Source organism: Acartia tonsa, chromosome 9 (assembly GCF_053477335.1).
Source record: "Acartia tonsa isolate MP-2025a chromosome 9, ASM5347733v1, whole genome shotgun sequence".
Taxonomy (NCBI): Eukaryota; Metazoa; Arthropoda; class Copepoda; order Calanoida; family Acartiidae; genus Acartia; species Acartia tonsa.
The window spans coordinates 28223396-28247139 of record NC_137268.1 but is presented as its reverse complement, the minus strand read 5'-3'; the positions used below and the strand labels follow the sequence as shown (position 1 = coordinate 28247139).

General features: G+C 38.0%; 1 protein-coding gene and 1 pseudogene across 1 annotated transcript in view; one reads left to right on the top strand and one right to left on the bottom strand.

Annotated features, from left to right (window-relative positions):
- The window catches only part of LOC145328698 (uncharacterized), a 118048-nt gene that overhangs the window by 29158 nt on the left and 65146 nt on the right, over positions 1-23744 (bottom strand). Inside the window, exon 4 of the mRNA XM_080172497.1 lies at positions 15188-15219. The gene's annotated coding sequence lies outside the window, so the exon portion shown is untranslated. The remainder of the gene's footprint in view (positions 1-15187; positions 15220-23744) is intronic.
- Positions 5300-7090, top strand: LOC145329155 (small subunit ribosomal RNA; annotated as a pseudogene).

The following is a 23744-nucleotide window of genomic DNA, read 5'->3' as shown; positions in this document are numbered from 1 at the left end:
TACTACTGACTGAGACAGGCGCCCTTAAGGTAGAGTAGGGTAGACTAGGCATCAATCTTGGATGTCTGCCCTTACCTTACTCTATACCAAGCGCTAACGCACAACGAGGTGCCTATCTTGGGAACCCGTATAGATAGAGCTTTGACCTATAGTTGGGAAATGGTTCGAATCCTTTACCGAAGGCGCTCTATCTTGGGAACCCTTATAGATAGCGCTTCAAGAACGCAACACGGGTCACTCTATCGATGAAGACAGTACTCCTGACTGAGATTGAGTGTCCTTATAGTAGGATTAGGCGGCAAGTCTTCTGCTTAAGGCGCCCTTAGTGTCCCTCTAAGGAAACCTTGTGTCGGGAGCCTAAGATTGGGTAACGGTCTTAGTATAGAGGAGGTTGAAGGAGCGCTCAATACTTGGGTGACTGACCTGTTAGAGTCACACCCAAGCTACTTACGGGGGTCATAACAATCCCGCAAGTAGACTACTGGTAGCCGAAAGGTCTGGAATGGATCTTGGTAGGTGGTTGGTTATAGTGTTCCAATATCCAAGGGCAGGTTCTCGCCAGTAAGGGTAACCTTCCTTAAGGTAACCCGAGAATGTCGCTTGGGTGCACATCGCTTGGAGTCGGGTAGGCAGCGCGAGAATGACGGGCTGCCCAATACCCTAAGACGGAACATCTTGGTTCACTCTTAACCATCCAACCAGTAGTAGAGTATTGGTAGTGACATTGGACAGTTGCTTGAATACACCTGGGTATTCAAGGTACCAATACTTGAGCAAGGCGGCAAGTCTCCTGACAAGGTGCCCTTCTAAGGACGTTACCACTTAGAGGGCAGCTTTAGGGAGCCTAAGCTTAGCGCTTAGCGCAAGTCTCCTGCTTTAGGCATCCTTCTTCAAGGATACCTTGTGTCAGGAGCACAGTGTAGAGTTGACGGCGGCATGGATCATAGCCCTAATACTTGGGTGACTGACCTTATAGAGTCACACCCAAGCTGCTTGCGGGGGTAATCAATCCCGCAAGTAGACTACTGGTAGCCGAAAGGTCTGGAATGGATCTTGGTAGGTGGTTGGTTATAGTGTTCCAATATCCAAGGGCAGGTTCTCGCCAGTAAGGGTAACCTTCCTTAAGGTAACCCGAGAATGTCGCTTGGGTGCACATCGCTTGGAGTCGGGTAGGAAGACTACCCTAAGACGGAACACCTTGGTTCACTCTTAACCATCCAACCAGTAGTAGGAGTGTCAAGCGACAGTAGACAGTTGCTTGAATGCCTTAAGGGTCACTTCGGGCGGCAGTTAAGGAGATATCTGTAGGCTGCCTTCTAACTTTAGCGTTTGCGGGTTAGTGCACTAACCGAAGTAGGTGGTCCCTCTCTACTGGTTCAACAGACTGGTATCTTGGGCACCCTAAACCAAGGTCTAAGGCAACTCCCTTAAGGGACAGTGGACTCCCAGTGAGGGAGTTGGCTGTCGAAGCGGGTCTGCCCTTAAGGAAAGGTACAACGTATAGGCAACGTATAGGGCCGCCTAAGACCTTGGTAGAAGGTGCCCTGGTGAGGCTTGGTTGAGAACCACTAGAGTGGAGGAGCGAAGGAAGCCTGAAGGATGGTAACAAGGTAGACACTTAGTAGAAGGCAAGCTAAGGTCACCAAGGTTGCCTACAGATTGGTATTACAAGTCAGGTTCGCATAGCGAGTGTACCAAAGAAGGTTGATAAGGCCTGGCTTAAGGGTTGAGAAAGGCACTGTAACCGTAAGGATGAGGCACGGTGTAACACCCTTAGATAGAGTGCACCTGGGTAGCACTCTGAAGGATACTCTCTCAACAGGCCCGCAAGTGTAGTAGGGCGATGCTTGCTTGGGGTGAGAGATGAGATAAGCGGTCTAAGTTTCCGTGCCTACAGCCCTCAACCCTTATACTTAAGGTGGCAAGTGCGGAGAGTCCTTCACTAAGTAGAACGGGTAGTAGGCCGAGAACGCCAGCGGTCCGCCGTAGTGACTGAAACCTTAGTAACTTAGTCGGGAAGTAGACTCGTGGAAGAAGGTGCAGCGCCTCCGTCGGGAGATTAAGCTGTATACTTAAGGCGTCACCTTAAGTAAGTGTAGTGTGCGGGTTGCTTGACACTTGACTCCCTCTAAGTAGGTGGACCCCTTCGGTGAGTCAAAATACCTGACTTGGGTTGGCGCTTATAGTATAGGGTGACAGTGCGCCAAGGGTTGAGGGCTATAGTAGACAACCAGACGCTGCCTGCCGAAGTACTGTGTGGGCAGAGAGTCGAGTCGACTGTAGTCTAACATATCCTTGGTTCAAGGTAGGAATTGTTCCGCTTGCTTGCTTGCGGCATAGCTCCCTTAGTACTGCACTCTTGCTTGAGTATTTGACCTGGGTATGGGTTGAGGCCGCTATGCAGGGTAAGGTATGCTGGACGAGGGTGATTGGGAGAACCTAGATTGGACGGTTTAGCTGCCCTTAGAGCAAGGAACCAGAGGGGGAGTTCTATACGAGCAGAACCGCACCAAGCATGGTAACACAAGACACGTCGCCTCCCTCTGGAGATTAAGACGTGGTGGTGGGGGGCATTCATGTTTCCTCTTGTCCTTTACTTAAACCGGGGTTCGACATAAGTACCATACCAAGTGTCAAGCGTTAACCTGGGTAGGCGCCTCCTTTGGTATACTAGTGCGGTCGGTTATAGTACTAAGGTCAGGTGTTCTGCCTGACTGGAAGACTATGACCTTGCTTTGACTTTAGTATTCTTAGTCTACTGACTTTAAACATCTTCAAGTTTCAGGGGCAAGCTTCCCGAGACGTTAACCTTCCTTAAGGAGCGTACGGGTGACATGAGTTGCCTCATCTACGTCGTGCACTTAAGCTACCCTGAGTAGGAGTGCGGGTCGTATTAGATCTCTTCATCTCCACCTCAACCGTACTGGTTGGGGGCGGTAGTTAACGGGGCGAAATATCCCCAAGGCTGCCCCCTTAGTCCAGTCTTTAAACTCGGAGTAAGAGTCTATCAGTAGTGTAAGTGATCTTGGTCCTTAACTGGGTTCCTCCTTCATATGACTTGTTGGATAAAGGGACATCGAACTGGGAACATGGACTCGGTAGAATGCTATTCTTGGGAAAGGTCGCCTACTGGACTGGTGATGCGCCCTCCGTCGACTAGGGTAGCAACCATAAGGGAAGCGGGCGGGCACTTCGGGTGCCCTGGTAAAGAACCAAGATAGAGTGCTCCGACTCCCCTGGATAGGACTTTGCCTGTTTGGTAACCGACATGGTGTGACATCGATTGAAAACTCTTGACTATGCTTCGAGAGGACGCTTAGTGACTACAAGGATCATCGATACAGTAGTATAGATGTTCTAGAGTAGATTACTACTAAGCTATCCGCGTAGAATCAGTCATTATGCGAATTCAAGATTCACTCCAGGGTAGGCTTAAGGATTACTACTACTGGATGGGGCCCAATGGGCGCCGCTGGGCGCCCAAAAACTCTGCAGCTACCGGTGAACGGGGGGGGAGACGTTTTCAAAAAAAATTATTAGGCGTTTTATACTATAATAATATAGGGTATTTTTTTTCAAAAATTTTATTTTTTAATAAGGTAAAAATTTTCAGAAATTTTCAACTAGTGCTCCCATAAGCGGATTTTCAAAAGTATATAGGGGATAACATATTTTTTCGTAAGAGGGACCCGCGCGCGCGAGGCAAAGGACACCATGGACACCATCCATGCCCTTGTCAAGCGCTAGCGGCTTACGGGAGCTTGATGTTAGATGAACCGGCACCCTACCTTATGAGGTAAAGGTAGGGGAAGAGAAGAGATAGACGCCCGCTATCTCTAGGCACCCTTGTTAAGGGAGAAGCCTGGTTAAGTAAGACGGTGAAGGTGACACCAGTCAAAGGAAGGAGACTGTGGTGAGGCGAACACCAAGTCAAAGAAAGTCGGGAGAGATAGATGCTGGCTATCTCTAGGCACCCTTGTTAAGGGAGAAGCCTGGTTAAGTAAGACGGTGAAGGTGACACCAGTCAAAGGAAGGAGACTGTGGTGAAGTGGACACCACAGTCAAAGGAAGGCACCTTTAGTAAGGGAAGCCTGGTTAAGTAAGACGGTGAAGGTGACACCAGTCAAAGGAAGGAGACTGTGGTGAAGTGGACACCACAGTCAAAGGAAGGCACCTTTAGTAAGGGAAGCCTGGTTAAGTAAGACGGTGAAGGTGACACCAGTCAAAGGAAGGAGACTGTGGTGAAGTGGACACCACAGTCAAAGGAAGGCACCTTTAGTAAGGGAAGCCTGGTTGAGTGAGAAGGTAGACTAAGATAGAGCGCCCGCTATCTTAAGTCAAGCTGGTGAAGGTGACACCAGTCAAAGGAAGGAGACTGTGGTGAAGTGGACACCACAGTCAAAGGAAGGCACCTTTAGTAAGGGAAGCCTGGTTGAGTGAGAAGGTAGACTAAGATAGAGCGCCCGCTATCTTAAGTCAAGCTGGTGAAGGTGACACCAGTCAAAGGAAGGAGACTGTGGTGAGGTGGACACCACAGTCAAAGGAGGGCACCCTTAGTAAGGGAAGCCTGGTTGAGTGAGAAGGTAGACTAAGATAGAGCGCCCGCTATCTTAAGTCAAGCTGGTGAAGGTGACACCAGTCAAAGGAAGGAGACTGTGGTGAGGTAGACACCAAGTCAAAGGAAGTGTGTTATAGACCTGGGTAGAAGGAAGGGCACCTTCAACCGTGGTGAAGTAGACACCAAGCCTAAGGTTAGAAGGGCGGGAGAACCATAACCAAGGAGACTTTAGACTGTCCCACTCAAGAGGTTCCCGTTTAGAGCTTAAGGGCACCGCTTTTGACTTCAAGAGACCAAGTTTGAAGGCTACAGTAGACATCCAGACGCTGCCTGCCGAAGTTACCGTGTGGGCAGAGAGTCGAGTCGACTGTAGTCTAACTGTGGGTGAGAGGTTAAGAGCGGGCTGGCTTGCGGGTGAGAGTGGACAGTCAAAGAGTGTCTTAGGAGGGTAACCTTGACTACGTCCAAGGTATCCTTTGAAGGAGGATAGAGAGGTGCCAGCTATTGTTAACCCAAGCTAGGGCACCTCAAAGCAAAACCAAGCGCTTGCAAGCTGGCAAAGCAAGCGCTGTGTTAAAGGAAGGAAACGAAGGAAAGGAAGTTTAAGACTTAAGACTGGCTTCAAGAGACCCAAGTTTAGAGCTAAAGGGCAAGCTAGGTTAAGGGTGTTGCTGGCTTGCTTGTGGGTGAGAGGTTCCAGTCAGAGTCTTAACCAAGGGGTCTATAGGAAGGTAGACACCTAATCTGGTTGATTCTGCCAGTAATATATGCTAACGTCAAAGCCTAAGCCATGCATGTGCCAAAGTGAGAGAGACTACGAAAGGCTCATTAAAACATATCAACTTGATTGGGCAGAAGGAACAGCGGAAGGATAACTTTGGTAATTCTCAAGCTAATACATAAGACAAGGCAATAGGAGTTGTGGAAGGTAAGCGCTTGAGAAACCAAACACGGAAGTGTACTAAAGTTGACCTGAAGCCGTTCTTGATAGTTCAGTTAACCTGACTATCAGTTCATTCATGGTATGACCTATCAACTGTAGACTGGGTGCCTTAGGCGCACAGTTGTTATGACGGGTAACAGAGAATCAGGGTTCGATTCTGGAGAGGGCGCCTTAGAAATGGCTACCACATCTAAGGAAGGCAGCAGGCGCGCAAATTACCCATTTGTTAAAGACAGAGGTAGTGACGGAATATAACAATACAAGACTCTTTCGAGGCCTTGTAATTGGAATGATGTTAATCTAAATTAATGTCAAAGGATCAATTGGAGGGCAAGTCTGGTGCCAGCAGCCGCGGTAATTCCAGCTCCAATAGCGTATACTAATGTTGCTGTGGTTAAAAAGCTCGTAGTCGGAAGATTGTCAAGTGGGAGCCCTGGCGCAAGCGCTAGCGGTTCTTATTGATTGGTTGAGAAGGACAAGTCAATTGACTTTCAAAGGTTGATTGAGCTGGGTCTGTGTTTACTTTGAAAAAACAAGAGTGCTAAAGGCAGACCAGTAGTCGGAATAGTTGTGCATGGAATAATATAACAAGGAGTTGTGTATGTTATGTTGGTCTCAACCATAACTTGATGATAAATAGAGACTGACGGGGGCATATGTATTCAAGCGCTAGAGGTGAAATTCTTGGACCGTTTGAAGACATCCAAAAGCGAAAGCATATGCCAAGTATGTTTTCATTGATCAAGAACGAAAGTTAGAGGATCGAAGGCGATTAGATACCGCCCTAGTTCTAACCATAAACGATGCCAACCAGTAATCTATCGCATGTCTATTGACGTGGTGATAGGCGACTTTTGGAAACTAAAGTTATTTGGTTCCAGGGGAAGTATGGTTGCAAAGCTGAAACTTAAAGTAATTGACGGAAGGGCACCACCAGGAGTGGAGCTTGTGGCTTAATTTGACTCAACACGGGAAAACTTACCAGGCCAGAACACTAGAAGGATTGACAGACTAAGTGCTCTTTCTTGATTTGGTGGTTGGTGGTGCATGGCCGTTCTTAGTTGGTGGAGTGATCTGTCTGGTTAATTCCGATAACGAACGAGACTCTCACTTACCAATAAGGACACTGTTTCCAAATTGAAGTCGGGTGGAAACATTAACTAACTTGAAGATGTGTGTCTTCTTGGAAGGGTTAGTTGAACGAAGTAGCTAAAGAAAGAGCAATAACAGGTCTGTGATGCCCTTAGATGTTCTGGGCCGCACACGTGCTACAATTGAATATATAACCCGTCCCTGGTTCGAAAGGACTAGGCAAGCGGTTAATATATTTAACAGTCGGGATTGTCGCTTGAAAGTGTTCGACATTAACCTGGAATTCCTAGTAAAGGCAAGTCAATAGCTTGCCTTGATTGAGTCCCTGCCCTTTGTACACACCGCCCGTCGCTACTACCGATTGAATGTCTTAGTGAGAACCATGGAAGGAGCCCTAACACTTGACCTGGGTACCTGAAGTAGTTCAAGCTGTGTCATTTAGAGGAAGTAAAAGTCGTAACAAGGTTTCCGTAGGTGAACCTTCGGAAGGATCATAGTGGAGTTGTATTGTCGGGAACAAGGAATCGTAGAGCTAGTCTTAACGAATCCATACCAGGCCCAAGGCGCCTGCCAAAGAGAAAGCGCAGGTGAAGGCGCTAAAGCAAAGCTAGTGGACAAGGGAACACTAGGCTTGTAGCTTGAAGAAGATAGTAGCTAAACACTAGAGTGAATGTGAATCGCTGGTCACATGAACATAGCTTGGTTGAACGCAAGCGCAGGAAACAAAGCAAGGCTTTGGTTTCGTATTCCTTGTCAGAATGTGGGCATAAGGAGGCAAGGCACCCGTCCATAGGGCGGTTCTTCCTACCCTTCGTTTAGAAGGTAGGAGAGAGGACAGTAATATATGCGACGGATCCAAAGAGCTACGTAAAGGTCTAATTTGAGAATTAGCGGCAGTTTGACTCAATAAGAGTGTTTGATAGAGAATGAAAGACCCGCTTGACTTAAGCATATCAATAAGCGGAGGAAAAGGAATCCAAGGAGACCGTCTTAGTAATAGCGAATGACAAGACGGTAGCTCTAGGCTGAGTCTCTCTGTAAGAGGGACTGTGAGGCGCAAGCAAGCGGGTAGTCTAGGCTTCCCATGGCAAGGTCTCTCGTGAATGTGGTTCGTTCATAGGAAAGGTGAAGGACCAAGAGAGCTGGGAAGGTCTAGGCACGCCCGCTTGAGAGTGGAGTAGGAATATTTGGAATTGTATTCTGAAGGTTGAGGTAAACCATTCATTAAGCTAAAGACTGGCGGCAAGGCCAATAGCAAACAAGTACCGTGAGGGAAAGTTGAAAAGAACTTTGAAGAGAGAGTCAAAAGTATGTGAAATTGTCCTTTGACAAACGGTGTAAGGGTCTCAAGCTGGTATTCCTTGTGTTCATAGGAAGGTGAACCTGGGTACCAGTTAGAGTCAACCTTGAAGGAGAAGGAAGGAGGTGCATTAGACGGGAGAGCTAGCACTTCAGTTGTGTGTAGAGGGCGGCATAGCGAGCGCTAAAGCACTCGTTGTTGAAAAGTAAAGACGGTGACATCGACCCGTCTTGAAACACGGATCAAGGAGTTTAACAGGCGGACAAATAGAACCCAAGTAGAGGGTTGGTGTGAAGGGAAGTCAAGTGGGAAACCAAGGCATGTGGTTTCGTTGAAGGCTTGCTATAGTAGTAGCGGCAAAGTCAGATTGAGTGAATCTGTTAAGACCCGAAAGATGGTGAACTATGCTTGATCAGGGTGAAGCCAGGTGAAAGCCTGGTGGAGGCCCGTAGCAATTCTGACGTGCAAATCGATTGTCAGAGTCGAGTATAGGGGCGAAAGACTAATCGAACTATCTAGTAGCTGGTTCCAGTCGAAGTTTCCCTAAGGATAGCTGTAATTCAAAAGGATAGTTTCATCTGGTAAAGCAAAATTTACATTTTTGGAATTTGAAAAACAAACTCTAACTCTAAAAACACATTTGTCCATGTAAGACAAAATGAAAAATGAAAAAAAAATAATTTTTAAAGTTAACTGAACCATTTGAAATTTTTGAAAGGTTTAAGTTTTTCTTACTTCATTTGGCTAAAGTAGTTTAGCCATTTACCCATTAAAAAAAATAATTTAAGGGGGAAAAGGACTAGACTTTTCTAGGGGGCATTTTACTAGGGATTGTTCAACTCCCCGCCCAAAATCTGAAATTATAGGTCCACTTGTTTATGCTAATTTACTGGACCTTCATACACACTATTTAATACTTACTGCATAGGATAATAAATCATTGTATATTGAAATAATTCCCTGAAAATGCACATTTCTTAGCAAATTACTGAGATAGAGGATAAATTTCAGGGCTCGGCAGCTGCTTAATAATAGTTCAGCTGTTCGTGTATAGTGCAGTTCAGCTGTGTATATTATATAATAAACCTACTCTGCGACTTCGGCTAAGCTGCGAATTTAAAAATCTTAATGACGACTGCAGATGCTTTTTTGTTTAAATTTGGCTGCTCCCGTTCAGGAATATTTAATGAAAGGCTGCCGATCCCCCATAAACATGTTTACTAAATAGTTTTGAAATTTCTTATATTTGTATGAATTGTATTGTTTAGCATGTACGCATCAAATTAACGAATACTGTTGTACATTCTATTATATAAACTAGTACGCTTTTTTTGTCCGTAGCGAAGGATCTCGCTAACCGCTGAACCGATATGGTTCTCTTTTACAATCAAGCTTCTTCTATGTCCAGGGAAGGTTCTTAAATAATGTGGGGGAGGGTATCTCCAACATTAATTGCCTTAAGAGGTATCTATAGGGTCTTAGCCGCTAGTTGTTTAAACAGGAAGTAATATTTTATCGAAAGAAAAACTATTTGTCTTTATACGCCAATTATAATTATTATCATTAAATGCTCGCTGGTATCTCTAGAAATTTAGTCAATTTCTTACTTTGTTTATGTAAGAAAAGTTTACATTATTGTTTGTGCAACTATGACGTTGGATCCTTTACATTTTATAATTAAAAAAATTATTGAATTTTCTTATGAAAATATTTTATATTGAATTTGAAGGTTTTTAATCATCACCTATTTAGTATATTAATATTACAATACTATTTTATGTAGATTTTACAGTGCCTATAAAAATGACGTCATGCTGGCCTAACATTGGTCAATGAAAATGCCATTAGTAATTTAGTCTGAGTATTTGCCTATGATTGATCATTTGTATTGTATGACGTAATTTTTTATAGGCACTATAAACAGCTTCTTTTTGATTTTGTCAAGCTTTCAAATGTATAACATAAAATCAATATAGTCAGGCTCATAATTTTAAATATGCTTTATAGTAGTTTTGTACTACATATAAAACAGCTGCTTTACAATTAGATAAATGTTACCTTAATAGGAACATTCATTTTGTTCGCCTGTTGTGTAAAATCCTAAAAAATATTTCTTTAGTAAAGTTAAAAATTACATCTATATAAGCCCATAACACAGTCCGATAATCACAATATATTTGAAACATTATAACTGTATCCAAACACAAACCCATATCATGTTATGTAGACATTTTAATATTAATTTACTGTAATTATACAGTTACTAACTAAGCCTTATGGAACAAGATTTAAAAAGCATGAAATATAACTATAGAAAATATGTTCAGAATTTTAATCTAATTAGCAGAAAAGGTCAAATCTCTGCCCTTCATTTAATATTATGTAAGAGTTTATTGTTTTAATCATTTTTGGAGGATCTTTTTAGAGCATACACTTTAGCTTATAAAATCTAATAATTATTTAGTTAAAACATACTGAATATTGTAAAGAAATGTGCCCTTCTTATTAATCCATTCCTTACAGTTTGTTATGAACAATTTTGAAAAAATGGAAAATTAAATAAATCTTACTTGTGAAATTTGTTGTCTGTTCGTGGGTTGATCAGTTCTAATGATCTGAATCGGAATAACTCGCTCCTCGTCATTTCCTGTCGATCTCTGGTTCGTCATATTCGTTGTTGGCGCTGGTTTGGCGCTTTCTTTCGACACAAAAGGCACAGTCACTGGCATTGGCAAAAAGGTATCGTTGAAGATGCCATTATTGTGGAAGGGGGTATCAAACATGGCCGGCATGCTGGGGAATTGATCAAACATACTCGGCATTTGTGGCATCATGTTTGTTGGCGTCATTTGGGGGATTGTTGGCATTTGTGGATGCATTGCGGGCATTTGTGGGAAGCCTGGAAATGCTGGTTGAAAGAATGGGGAATTCTTGGGTGTTGCTGATCCCATGGCTGGCATAGAGTTGTTGAACGATGACGGTTGACTGACACGTGGTTGTGGGTCCTGATTCCAGGATCTGCTGGGAGATATTGGGGCTCTGGCCTTTTGTTCTGTTTCAAACATTTGTTCTGATGGAGTTGTGACTCGATATTTAGGAGCCCCATTGCGGCCAAGAGTGCTTGATAGAGTGCTGTAGGCATCACTGTCAACTTCAGGAACAGGAGTCTTTTCCATCTCCTCAGTTGGTTCAATAGGATGTGCAATACTGTAGCTTGATATGTTTAAATCAAACTCTTGTGGAGCATCCTCAAATTCTTCCATTATCTCAAATGGAGAAGGGTTAGCTTCAGCTTTTGATTCTTCAAACTTTAACTCATCTTCACTGCTTGTGGAATAACCTGACATGTTTGAGTTGATAACATCAGCTGAGTTGCTGGCTATGCTGTTTCTTTTACTTTCTGGCTGTCTAATTATGGGTGAAGCAGTTTCTTGTTGCCTGGCCACTGCAGCCGCCATTTTATTTTCATGTTCAAGAATCTTTTTCATCTGAGCCTCAATCTTTTGCATTTGTTCTGTCAGTATTTTCCCAGGTTCTTCAGGTTCAGGACTTGTGGAGTCACTGATCCCGGAATCACTGACATTTCTGGCAAATCCAAAGTTTGTTTTAGCTTTGTCCTTAGCTTCATCATTATTCATTTTAGGTGCAGTGTCAATCTTAGGATTAGGTTGCTGATTATTATTGAAATATATTGGTTGATTATTGTTGCTTTGAGTTTGGGGATATCCAATTTGATAATTGCTCATTCCATCAAGAGATTCTGAACTAGGATTGTTCACTGGCTTGGAAAAAGGCAGGGATGGGCTGCCTGAGTTAAAATTATTATAATTATTTTGGGGAGAACTCATGGAAGGAAGGGCAACATTTTTCCTTGTTGTTTTGGGCGTAGGTGTAAATCTTACAGGTGTTATTACCCTAGGTGAAGGGGGCCTAAAACGAATAGAATTGATATTTCCCCCGGAGGGAGATTGATTGATCTCTGACAGTTCTTTCTCATCCCTTTCCACACTTTGGGTTTGTTGTGGCTTATTGTAATTATAATTATTCTGTAAACTTGTCTGACGGGGAATACTGCTCTCCCTCACATGTCCAAGATTAATGTCATCATTAGGATGTTTTATTTGAGCTGTCACAGTTATATTTCTTCTTGTTCTTGGGGATTCTATATTTTGGGGTGAGCTACTAGGATAAATACTAGGCTGTGATACAGTGTTATCTTTCTGCATCATGACGTTTGAATCTTGATAGTTGTCAGCTTTTTCAACACGCAAAGCTTTCTGTATTTGTTCAGGTGTGCGGGGTGTATGCATAAAGAATTCACTTTTTTCCTGGGTTTTGTTTATATCTGTTAATGCATTGCTTGTTACTGGTGGCCTTGCTGAGTTGTGCTCGGTATAATTGTTGATATTTTGCTGAAAGGTGGGAGACATCATATTGCGAGTCTGGGCCTCAAATTCATTCAGCGAATCAGTGAAATCATTGTAATTCTGAGCAGTTTGTATTTGTCTTGGTGGTGATGGCATTTGTGCAGGTTCTGGTGGCATTTGGAGGGGTGATATTTTTCTAATATGATGCTGCTGTGCTTGTATAGGTTGCTCAATTTCAAATTTGACAATTTCTGGAGTTCTAGCTTTAGGTATAACATCAGGCTCAATATGCTCCTGATTAACTCTAACATCATCCATAGTGTATTTGCATCTAATAGGTTTACAAGATAGGGGTACCCCTGCAGGGCCGTATTTGGCCACTATGCCTAGTCCCATTGGTGGTGGGGGCGGGGGAGGAGGTGGTGGTGGTGGGGGAGGGGCTAGACCCGTGGGAGCAGTAGGGGCTACAGGTTGGGGTTGTTTTACAGGTTCAGGCAAATCTTGTTGGGAAGGATGGGCATGGTAGTTGGTATTTTGTAATGGTTGTTGAACATAATTTTGTTGACTATTATCAACATAATCTGTTTGTCCATTTGTGCCTTGACTGAACAGATTTAATTGTCCATTTAGCTGCTTTTGTGCTTGTGGCGATTGATGTCCAGTTGGGGGAAGACCAGAGCCTCCAGGTTGACCTCTACCTGGGTTTAGGGGAGGCAACCCAGTTCTATTCTTAGGTTGACTGCTACTTGGGGGCAGATTAGCACGTCTGGGTGGCTGTGGGGTGGCAGCGGCTATTTGATCAGGCGGCAGCGAATTGGAACGGTGGATAGGATCAATAGGTTTAGCAGGTTGGACAGGGGGTGGCGTGTACAGGTTTCTGTTCTCAGCATAGGGGTTGTAGTTGAATATATCATTGTTCAGTGTTCGGGTTGGGGTTATTCCTGTACAAAGAAAACTATAGATTTTTAATTAAATTCAATCTATTAAATTAATTAAGAAGATATTTCTATCCTAAACTTTAAGAGAAAAAAAATAAGGGAAGGGTCTAAAATGATTTTGAGAAAATAGTAACAAAAATCAAAGAGTGTTACCAATTTTAAATAAAGTTAGCAAAAATTGTTTTTATTGTTTTCTATGTTCCTGAATTTGAGGGAGTTTCAAATGAGAATAAGTCTGTCAAACTTCTTTGTCTGTTGGCCATAGGTCTTGATGGGAGAGTGGCTGTGTTGGATTGTTGATATGTTGGCTTCGGCTGCGGATTATAGGCCTAAAATTAAAAAAAATATAGATTGTTCTTATATATAAAAAAAACATATTGCCTTAAACTTTTCAACCAGTAGAAGTTAAATGTCTATGATTTTTTTACTTTGTAACAATTACAACATGCTGCTAAACCATTAAACAAAATTAAACTACAACTTCATTATGCTAGGAGATTTTTGAAAATTTAAAAAAAATGTACTAAATACTATGTATATTACAGTATAACATCTTATACAGGAATCACCGTTCTGAGTTGAAATCGATGGGACAATTCTAACATGCTTGAATTAACGACAAAAGCTATCCGACACACGAACGGACGGACCGATCCTAATTATAGAAAAGATTTGCTTTTAAAAATATGTTGAATTTAAAACTTATATTATTTCCTAAGTTTTTTCTATTTAATAATTTTGATAATTTCTCTACCTGTGAATTTAAATTATTCTTATTTGCCGGCAAGGTTTGGGTGTTACCCGCCAGGCTGTCTGTGCTTCCCTGATACTGGCGAGCATCCTCTTGGTCCTTCTCCTGCAGTTAGACAGATTACAAGTTTTAAACTCGATTAACCGAAGCTTAGATTTAGAAGTTTACCGCTCAAATCTTAAATAAAGCCTAATAATCAATAAACAAAATATAATGTTTTATTTGTATATTTTGTACTTTTCTTGAAAAAAAAAACTGTCGGAGAAGTAAGAGATAAAATAAATGCAGGTTCTTACCCTCAAAGTGCCTAACAAGCAATTAAACTCCTTATTCTGTATATGAATTGAAACTAAAGGGCAGCTGTTCCTATGCCTAACTCCTAAACTTGTTGGCCTACCTAGTACCCAATATAACCTAACCTATCCTGACATGAAGTAATAAACGAAAAAAAACTACCCCCCCCCCCCCATTTGAATTCATTTTACATTTAGCCCCCAGGTTCTGTGAACAATATGGCATAAGGAAAATTGCTAAATTGTTTGACGGACATATCCTAGTTTATAGAGTAGCTTCAATACTTTTATCTGCCAAACTTTCCTGTTGAGCTTGATGTCTGGCGATTCTCTTCGCCATTTTCGGACTCTTCAACTGGCTGAAGTCAATACCACCGGGGCAGTAGGAGAACGGTTTCTTGCCATTTTGGTTGCTCATCACACCCGCCATTTTGAATTGGCCGCCTGTCCTGTCTGCCTGACTGTTTGTCTGCCTTGGTTGTGTAGCTACTGATTTAAAGAAAGATATGGGTAACCAAACTTTAAAATCACCATTTTGTTAAATTAAAATTTTTTATTTGATGTGATTAGTCAAAATCCAGCATTCAAACGACCTAAGATATAGGGATGAAACAATGGACAGTTTATCTAATCTGTGAAATTCTGGTTTTGGTAGGTTATTAGTGTATATGTAGGATATTTCCACACATACAGTAATAGGAAAATGGAAGATTATTCATTTTAAAATTATGATTTCGATAAATTTTCATAATTGAAAGAGTGAAAAAGAGTGTTTTAGACTTATTTATTGTCTAATTAATATCTCCCTTACTAAAAATCTTTGGATTTTCTTACACCATTATTTTTTTTAATTATTATAGTAAGTGTTTCCCTAAAAACTTTTCTAAGAAATTGTGCAAGGTTGGATAATGAAATAATATAATTAAAAGAAGAAATGAAGTTTACCTCAGACTAGTTTAACAATGGGAAGGTCAAACCTGAAATGAAAACACAAAAGTTAGACATTATGTAATATTTGTAAGCACAGTGCATATTTGTTATTGATTTGAACTTTACAAAATGTCCTTTTTTCGAATATTAATAAAGCAAAAATACTCTAAATTTAGCCTATAACTGTCCGACCATCAATGGATAAATAAGAGAAAATTTATTTACATTCAATGGTCTATTCAAGGTATTGACACTACTTTGTTTTAATATCTTGTTTTTTTTAAATAGCAGGCTAAGAGCAGTAGATACAGACCTAGTAAATTATTCTTTCAAAGAAAGTCCTAAAAAGATAATAAAATGTATGGGCGTTGTGCTATTGTGTACAAAAAATGCATAATTAGATATTTAAGAAGTGTTTTTGCTAATAAAAATGTTATAAACTTATTCTAAATAAAGTTTTGAATATTTTCAATTTGTCTCAAGTCATTTGTCATTTCGTAAGATCATTACTGCTGAGCTTATCTAAATTAACCCTTTCATCAAATAAAATTAATGACTTACTTTAATGAATTAAATTTTATTTATATGAGGCTTAATGAATTGATTAATTATTTTTTTTTCATTAATGCTATGTTTAAGTTTCTTCTAAAGCGTATAGATAGATAATTTCTACCTTCAAGAAATAATCAATTTAGCATCAGAAGAAAACCAATATTATCAAAACTGTATAATAGGTATTTCAAAATAAATTTTCAGGATAATAAAAAAATAATTATCAAAGTTATGAGCATAATACTTTTTCTTTCGATGCTACATTTAAGCTGAATATAGACATTTTTTTCATGTTTAAAAATTACATATAACAATTTTGTTAATTTGTAACATATCTATTTTTTTGCAGTTGTGGCTACAATGATGACAACATCAATAAAATCGAAGCTCTGAAAAGAAAGGACAAACGAACAATAAGTTATAACTCTTGTAGAGTGTCAGAACTGAATACAGGTCAGGTTGGACGTACGGACAGACGGACCGAACCTAATTATAGGAAAGCTTCGCTTTTAAAAAATAAGATATAATTTGGTCATCACATATGTAGAATATCACACAATAAATCTGTAAATCGAAAAACTAAGTAAATGAAAATCTTCCAATTTTAAGAAGAGAAAATGTTATATCACAAAATGTACAATATACATATTTAGAGCAGTATAGCTGGGCAGAATAACTTTTATACCTGGGGGCCTAAGTTCTGTCTGAGCTAGCCCTATCCTTACTAACACCTTCAGAAGGACAGCTCATCATAGGGAGGTGCTGGGGGCAGAAGGAGGGGGGAGATTAGAAGGTCTTAAAGCATTAAAGGGGGGCATTGCAAGGAGTAGGTGATAAGCCGCAGCCTAAAAATGTTGTTCATAAAAAATAACAAACAAAACATATTAGCAAAAATTTGGTTAAATCATACTGTACAGTAAATGATTTAAAGACTAAACTAATGAAATGGGTTTTATTCTCCCTCCTATCTATTCAGTTTTTACAAAAAAAAAGTTTTTTATTAGCATAGAAAATAATTATTTTTAGGGGAATTACACTATTTTGACTTCAAAGATGTAGAAATAAGATCTAAAGAGAAGGAGAGGGAAGGCTAAATTAAACTAAACATAACAGTTTAAAAAGAGAGGTATAAATAGGAGAGGGGAAATCTCCTAGGAGGCCATGAGATGACTTAAAGAGAGGAGTAAATAAATAGAAAGCTAGCCCAGTAGGTTGCCTAACATTTGAAAACAAAACTTGCTTAAATATAAGATAGAATAAAAAAGGATTGAAGCGCCCTAATTTGACAGGCAATTGCCAAAACAGATTTTCAATATTTGTTTTGGATTTAAGGTTAAATCTCTGTTTTTGCAAAATAGTTTTTTTCTCTCTCAGAGTTTATATAAAATTAAGCTGCCTAGTTTTGTGAGCTAAAAATTATGTTATGTAGTTTTTGGAGCCATTTTGAATTTGCAAGCTAGAATCTGCGTGAAACTTTGCATAGGATTTGGTATGGGTTGCAAGAAATTAGGAGAATAGCTTAATTTTCGTTATATTAAGTATTACGTAGAAAAGTTTCGATTTAAATCAAAATGATTTACTTAAATTTCTGTAAATAAAGTACTTCAAAATCTTATCTATATTAAAGTCATGTCTGTACATCCGTCCGACCGAGTATATTAAGCCATTTTTACTGAAGATTTTAAATAATTCTTAGGGGGATGTATTTTCAAATTCTCTTAAGATTAGAGTAAAACTATAGAGGGGTAATGGGTTTAATACCTTTATATACAAACCCCGTGGACCCGTTGCCGACTTTCAACTGGGCCTTTGGCTCTGCCAATAGTGTTGTAATTATCAACCAATAGCGTCGGAAATATTAATACAGCCAAGTGCTACAAAAGAGCAAAAGGCAATTTGCTAGCAGACGAAAAAGGTCCCAAACACGGGTTCGAGGTAGTTTTCTAGGTTAAATATCTATATTTACATAGATTTATAATGAGTTATGAGCTCATTTTTGCTACGTTAATTACACTGGACAACTATTCGTTAACCCTGTGCAAACCAAAGCAGCATGCAGTAAAATGTGTATTTAACTCCAGATGTCCCAGATAAAAGGTCAAAGAAATTAAAGAAGGGGGCGAGGGGTGGTCAAATGCAGTTGGAAGGGGAAGGGGGTTAAGGAAAAGGGAAAGGGTTAGATGATGTCATACACTTTCTTTTAGCGGTCAATTTAAACATATGATCAGAACTTTCAAATGTAAACAAGTGAATAAAAAATTCAGATATTCTTAAAAATTCCTTCATAGATTTTTTAACATTTTTTTTTCGAAAATTTATTTTCTACCTAAAAACATGACAAAAATAATTGTAAATAGTATTGTTTAAAATTACTTGATTGTTAAAATATGAGTGTTGTAGTTAAAAATAAAAACTTGGCAATGGCCCAAGTTTAAAAAAGACTTAAGATTAATCATTTTGTTCTACTATATAAAGGCGTATTTGTAACTTTTAAGTAAGGGTTTGATGTTGTAAAATAAATTTGTTGTTTAACGATATAGGTCTACCTATCTCAAAGAAGGTAGGTAAATTAATGTGATAGAAATCTAAAAATACAATTTTAATTCAGCTATAGAAGTTCCAAACCATTAATAATTAAATTTAACAGAAATTTGTAACCATATTACTTTTTGACTTTTCATATATATGAAAATATATGTTACAGGACTTTTCAGTTAAAACTTGTAAGAAAGTTTATTTATTTACAATTAAAGCTGAACATAAAAGTCGTCTTACTTTGACATTTGCTTTTAACGTTTACAGGCAGGACAAGACTCTTAGAATTAATAAAAGTGATTTTTTACTGAATTTTATGTTCGTCCATCCGTCCGTTGTACATTCTTGATATTTATCAATTATAATTTATTTTTAGGCATGATAGAATATTGACCTGTTATTTCAAAACCTGGAATGATGATTCTTATAACATTTAGGTACAAAATAGAAAACGTAGCAAGTATATAAATATTGTCCTAATATTGCTGCTGAACACTTATATTCAATTACTTGTAAAGGCAATAAGGAAGTAGCTAAATAGTAATTTATTTAGAATTTGTTTGTTTCTTTTTAAGTCAAAAAACAAATAAAATAAATCCTCCAATCACTTTGTTTACACAGTTTTTGCTCATTATTCTCTTTCTAATAGTAACAAAAAATTTACAACTATTTCTTTGTTCCTTTTTAATACACTAAAGGGTTTTAAATCTTAATATTCAGTGATTTTTGATAGCGAAGTTTTCTTCATACGGTCCGTCCGTACTTCATCGCGTTTCCTGTGATAGTTAGGCACAACTAAAACGCGTAGCAACTATATAGTCAGTACTATAGAGTCTATTCTACATTTGTTAATGTGCGTATGTCTGGCTGTCTAATTTGATAAGCTTCGATTTTATGAATGTTGTAATCCTTGTTTTATTAAAATCAACCAAGGGAATTATTTGAAACTTGTTCTAAATCTTGTTTGATTTCACAAATTTCATTACAATTAAAGCACATACGATAGAATCCAAGAATAGTTATTTCTCGTATCGTATTATAAACGGCTTTCCGCGGATATAGAATGTACAATTATAAGATTAAAACTATTTTTTTTAGCCCCGAGTTGCCGAAGGCAACGGCTAAAAAAACTAGTTTTAATCTTATGATTGTACATTTCTATATTCGTAGAAAACTGGATATAATACGATGCTAGACATAGTTTTTTCGTATTCATGAGAACTGGTTCCTATCAGGCGGATTCAAATGAATACGAGAAAAACTAATTCTAAACTTTTCTAAGCATGTCTTTATAATTAACAATGATTAACACCTGTAAACGTATAAATTTAGAAATAGACAAGTATTTTTTTAAAACCTAGTGAAGCAGACAAATGTAAAAGTTTAACTAGAATTAAATGTTATTCATATGTGACTTTTACTAAAATATTCTTATATAAAAGTAAATATAACCCTCCCCAATTTTGTTTAATTTTTTTCCCAAATCCAAAATTGAAAATGGGTGAGGGTTTCACTCCCTCTTCCCTCCTAAAGTGCCCTTGAGGCACCTAGGGGGCGTAGCCGCTAGTATTAGTTATTCTTATCATCTCCGATTTAAAACAAAATGCAAATTAGACTTTACCATAGCAATTAGTAAACAAGGATGACAACATCCATAAAAGCGAAGCTCTGAGACGGTAGGACAAACGATCATTAACACTTGTAGAGTGCCATAACTGAATAATCAGAATATAAATGTATAAAATTAGAAACAAAATTTTAAGCAAATTTGTTGAAAAACTGCGCTAGTACAGGATAATGTTTAAGGACATACTTACATTTTTAGGCCCTGAGTATAGATATGCTTTGCTTATAACATTGTACTTTTTTGTCCTAGGAATCAATATTCCAAAAATCAGATCAAATAAAAAAACATAAGTGACATTTCTTATTTTTTTCAACAGTTAAGATAAAAGAAACCCTTTAAGGCCACAGTATACACCATACTAAAGAGGTTTATAAAATTTTTTCAAATGTTTAAAAAATTGTGATCCAATAATAATTAAATGTATATATATTTCCTTATTAATTTTTCCATTATCAGTCCTAGATTTTAAAAATCACTAAACCTCTTTAAGTTACATAGGTATAATGATGGATATATAAATGAAAGGAAGTCGACCCCTACCTTTTAATATGATGAAAGAAAAGAATTTTTTTTTGGAGGGGGGGGGCATTTTTATGGAGGCAATTTCTATTGGGAGGGTGGTGATGCCCTCCCTCGAAATAGTTTTTAACTTTCACAGGACGAGATCTTTACATCAAAATAGACAAACTCAGTAACATCCTGTTACTTTAATATAAGGACAATCTAATTTTTCAATTGTAAAAAGAAAAAAGGTCTTTTTCTATAAAGAAAAGCTTAAATTTGTGTATATTTTCTTTTTAGGAAAAAAAGAAACAAATAAAATAGTTAAAATTAGTAAAATTGTGCATGAAATTGTCTGGTGTTTTTTCATAACAGCAGAATAGCTTTTTAACAATTTAAAGATAGGGAAAATTATATCCAAAGGCAGTTCAAGACCAACAGGTTGAAAAAAAACCAATCGGTCATATTTTAGTATTTCGGATAAACCACTTCATGTATCAAAGGTAGTTATTTTTTTTTCGCGTAATTCTATAAAGTAAGTTGTTTGATTGTAGACAAATGCTTTTATTAAGTCAAAGTGTTCTTAATAACAATTAAATGTTTATAAATTAAATGATCTACAATTAAGGACAGTTTGACATAAAATGAGATAATCACAAAACCTACGTAATTTCAGTTGTCGTTGGGGGCCAACACTTTTTAAGAAACATTACCCTCTAAGATCAAGACTTGAGGGGTCATTGGACTGCGAATTTCCATTGTCTTATCCTTTGTCAAAACAAATCTATCATAACTAACCGCACTGTCTAATGATACTAGTTATATTTCATTCAGAGAAACATACGTTATATCTGATTATACCAACAACGAAATTGATACGGAAAAAACACGAAGCCTATACGTGATTTTCAGCTGTAGTTGGGGGACAACATTTAGTTGAATTGACGACCTTTTTTTCTGCCCCCCAAATATTATCTTAGATTTATTTCGCTTGTTGGCTATACCTTATTCAAGACCTTATCTAATATCGATTTGCTTAGCATTTATCTGCCATTATGAAACTTTGCAAAATTGATTGGACACTTTGTGAGATTATAAATAGAAATATTGTCACTAAGGGACATGTTCTGTCTGTTCAGAGATAAGGAAATATGCAAAAATATTTCAAAACTAAAACATTTTACAGTAGGGCTTCGAAACCGATTAATATCCACTGGATTAGAACCAGTTCTAAGCCATACTGAAAATCATGTACTGTATCGTATTATAGTAAGTTTTCTATGTATATTGAACTAAAAATCATATTATTAATACCAGTATTGTTAGCTCCGGCCATCAGTCCCTCAGGGCTTACAAAATTGGTTTTCATTTTAATAGACGCGGAATTCTTTATGATGAGATAAGTAAATAATCTATGTGAAAAAATGGTATTTACTGATGAAACCATTGAGAAGGTTAAAAAACAATCCTAAGAACTTAATTGACCAAAAAAGCGTTACAGACTCCCTTTATTACAGACAGAGAGTTAAATTTATTAAAAAACATCTTGCTGTATATTTGTAAGTTAATATAAGAGGTGAAAAAAGGGATGGCAGCATCCTTCTCATTAAATCCTATTTAATTAAGTTCCTTGTTACAGAAAGTAAATCAACTGTTCCTTTATTTACGTGTAAATGTATGTTGCTACCGCATTGCTTAAATGTATTTTAGCAGCGCAGCCACTCTGAAATAAACTTTCCCTCACTATTATTCTTGTAAGTTTGTAAACTTAACATCTTCAATTATGTTAAATGAACATATAATTTGCAAGCTCATTACTGTGCCTACAAAAAATGACGTCATATAATACAAATGACCAATCATAGGCTAATACATAGACTAAATAACTAATGGCAGGCCAGTATATATTTTAATTGCCCAATGGTAGGCCAGTATAAATTTTAATTGACCAATGGTAGGCCAAAAAGATAATTTCGATCATTTGACTTAAACTTAGCCAGAATAAACTGTAAAATATAGAGTTTGATAAAGGTTAATGTTTGAGGGAGGAAGGGAATATTGGACTTTTTATTACACCAGTTCCCAAAATTTTACAATAACATTTTTTATTCATTTGCATAACAACTTTTATTGAATTTTGATTGTTGGTTCTTTAAGTGTCCAAACGTTTCAAACGCTAATTGTAAACTACAGAAGGGGTAATTTTGTGCAGCCTAATTGGAGATGTACATTAATTTGTCGGCCTTGTTTTATCCCTTTAAATCCCTGGTTTTCTTAAGATATGATATTCTACACTAACTTAGTTGATAACTATTCTTGTTATTTAATAGACATCATTTAATGCCCTAAACGGTCAATCCTTTGAGCTATGGAGAATATTGAATAAGTAAGTAAAATCGAAAATGTTTATTAAATAAACATACAAATTGTTTGTTATTTATGAATATAAAGAGTTCCAAAGGAGAGACCTAGTATAGGGTTGATACTTGTTGAAATTTAGAACCATCAAATGAGTTGTTAAATGATATGCTTGGATTACATCGACCTAGGATAACTTATAAGATCCTGTCTCTCCTTTTCAGTCCAACACCCTAGGTGTTAAGTTATGTAACAACAAACAGCCAACCAACTCTTTAATTGCACGACCTTTTGAATGAAATCCTAATCGTACATGTATTGCAATACGTAGGACCAAGGCCAGTAAAAAGTACTATAAATACCCATTTTGCGCATCCTACATATCAGCATTAAGAACCATTTTTCATGTTTTATGTTATGATACGGTCTTAAGGGGGGTTTCGAACACATAACCTCACAGAAATGTTTTAAGCCACGGTTGTGGTACATATAAGTGGATGCTGTTCTATGAGAATTTTCAAACTTCTTGTACATTTGCAATGAAAGGAAATCCAATTACCAAAAAGCTTAAGATTTATTTTAAACTAATTCATTTCAAAAACTTAATTACTGATACGTTTATCCTAATTTCAGTGGACAATAAAACTGGTGAAAGGAGACATTGGACAGACAAATAGATAGACAGATAATCAGACAGACAACATTGTTATTGAAATAATTTTTTATGTTTTGCTGTGAAAATTTGCTTTGATGTAGTTAGAATTAAATACCCTGAGTTGCAATAATAAAATATACAGTTTGCACGACGATTAAAAGTTATTTTGTAGCAAAAAATCTATAGAAAAGACAAATTCCATTACACAATGAAATTAATTCGGGGGGAAATCACGAAACCTATACGTGTTTTTCAGCTGTCGTTGGGGGGCAACACATATAAAATTGACGACCTCTCCATTGGCCCCCCAATTTTTATTTTATATTTATTTCGCGTGTTGGCAT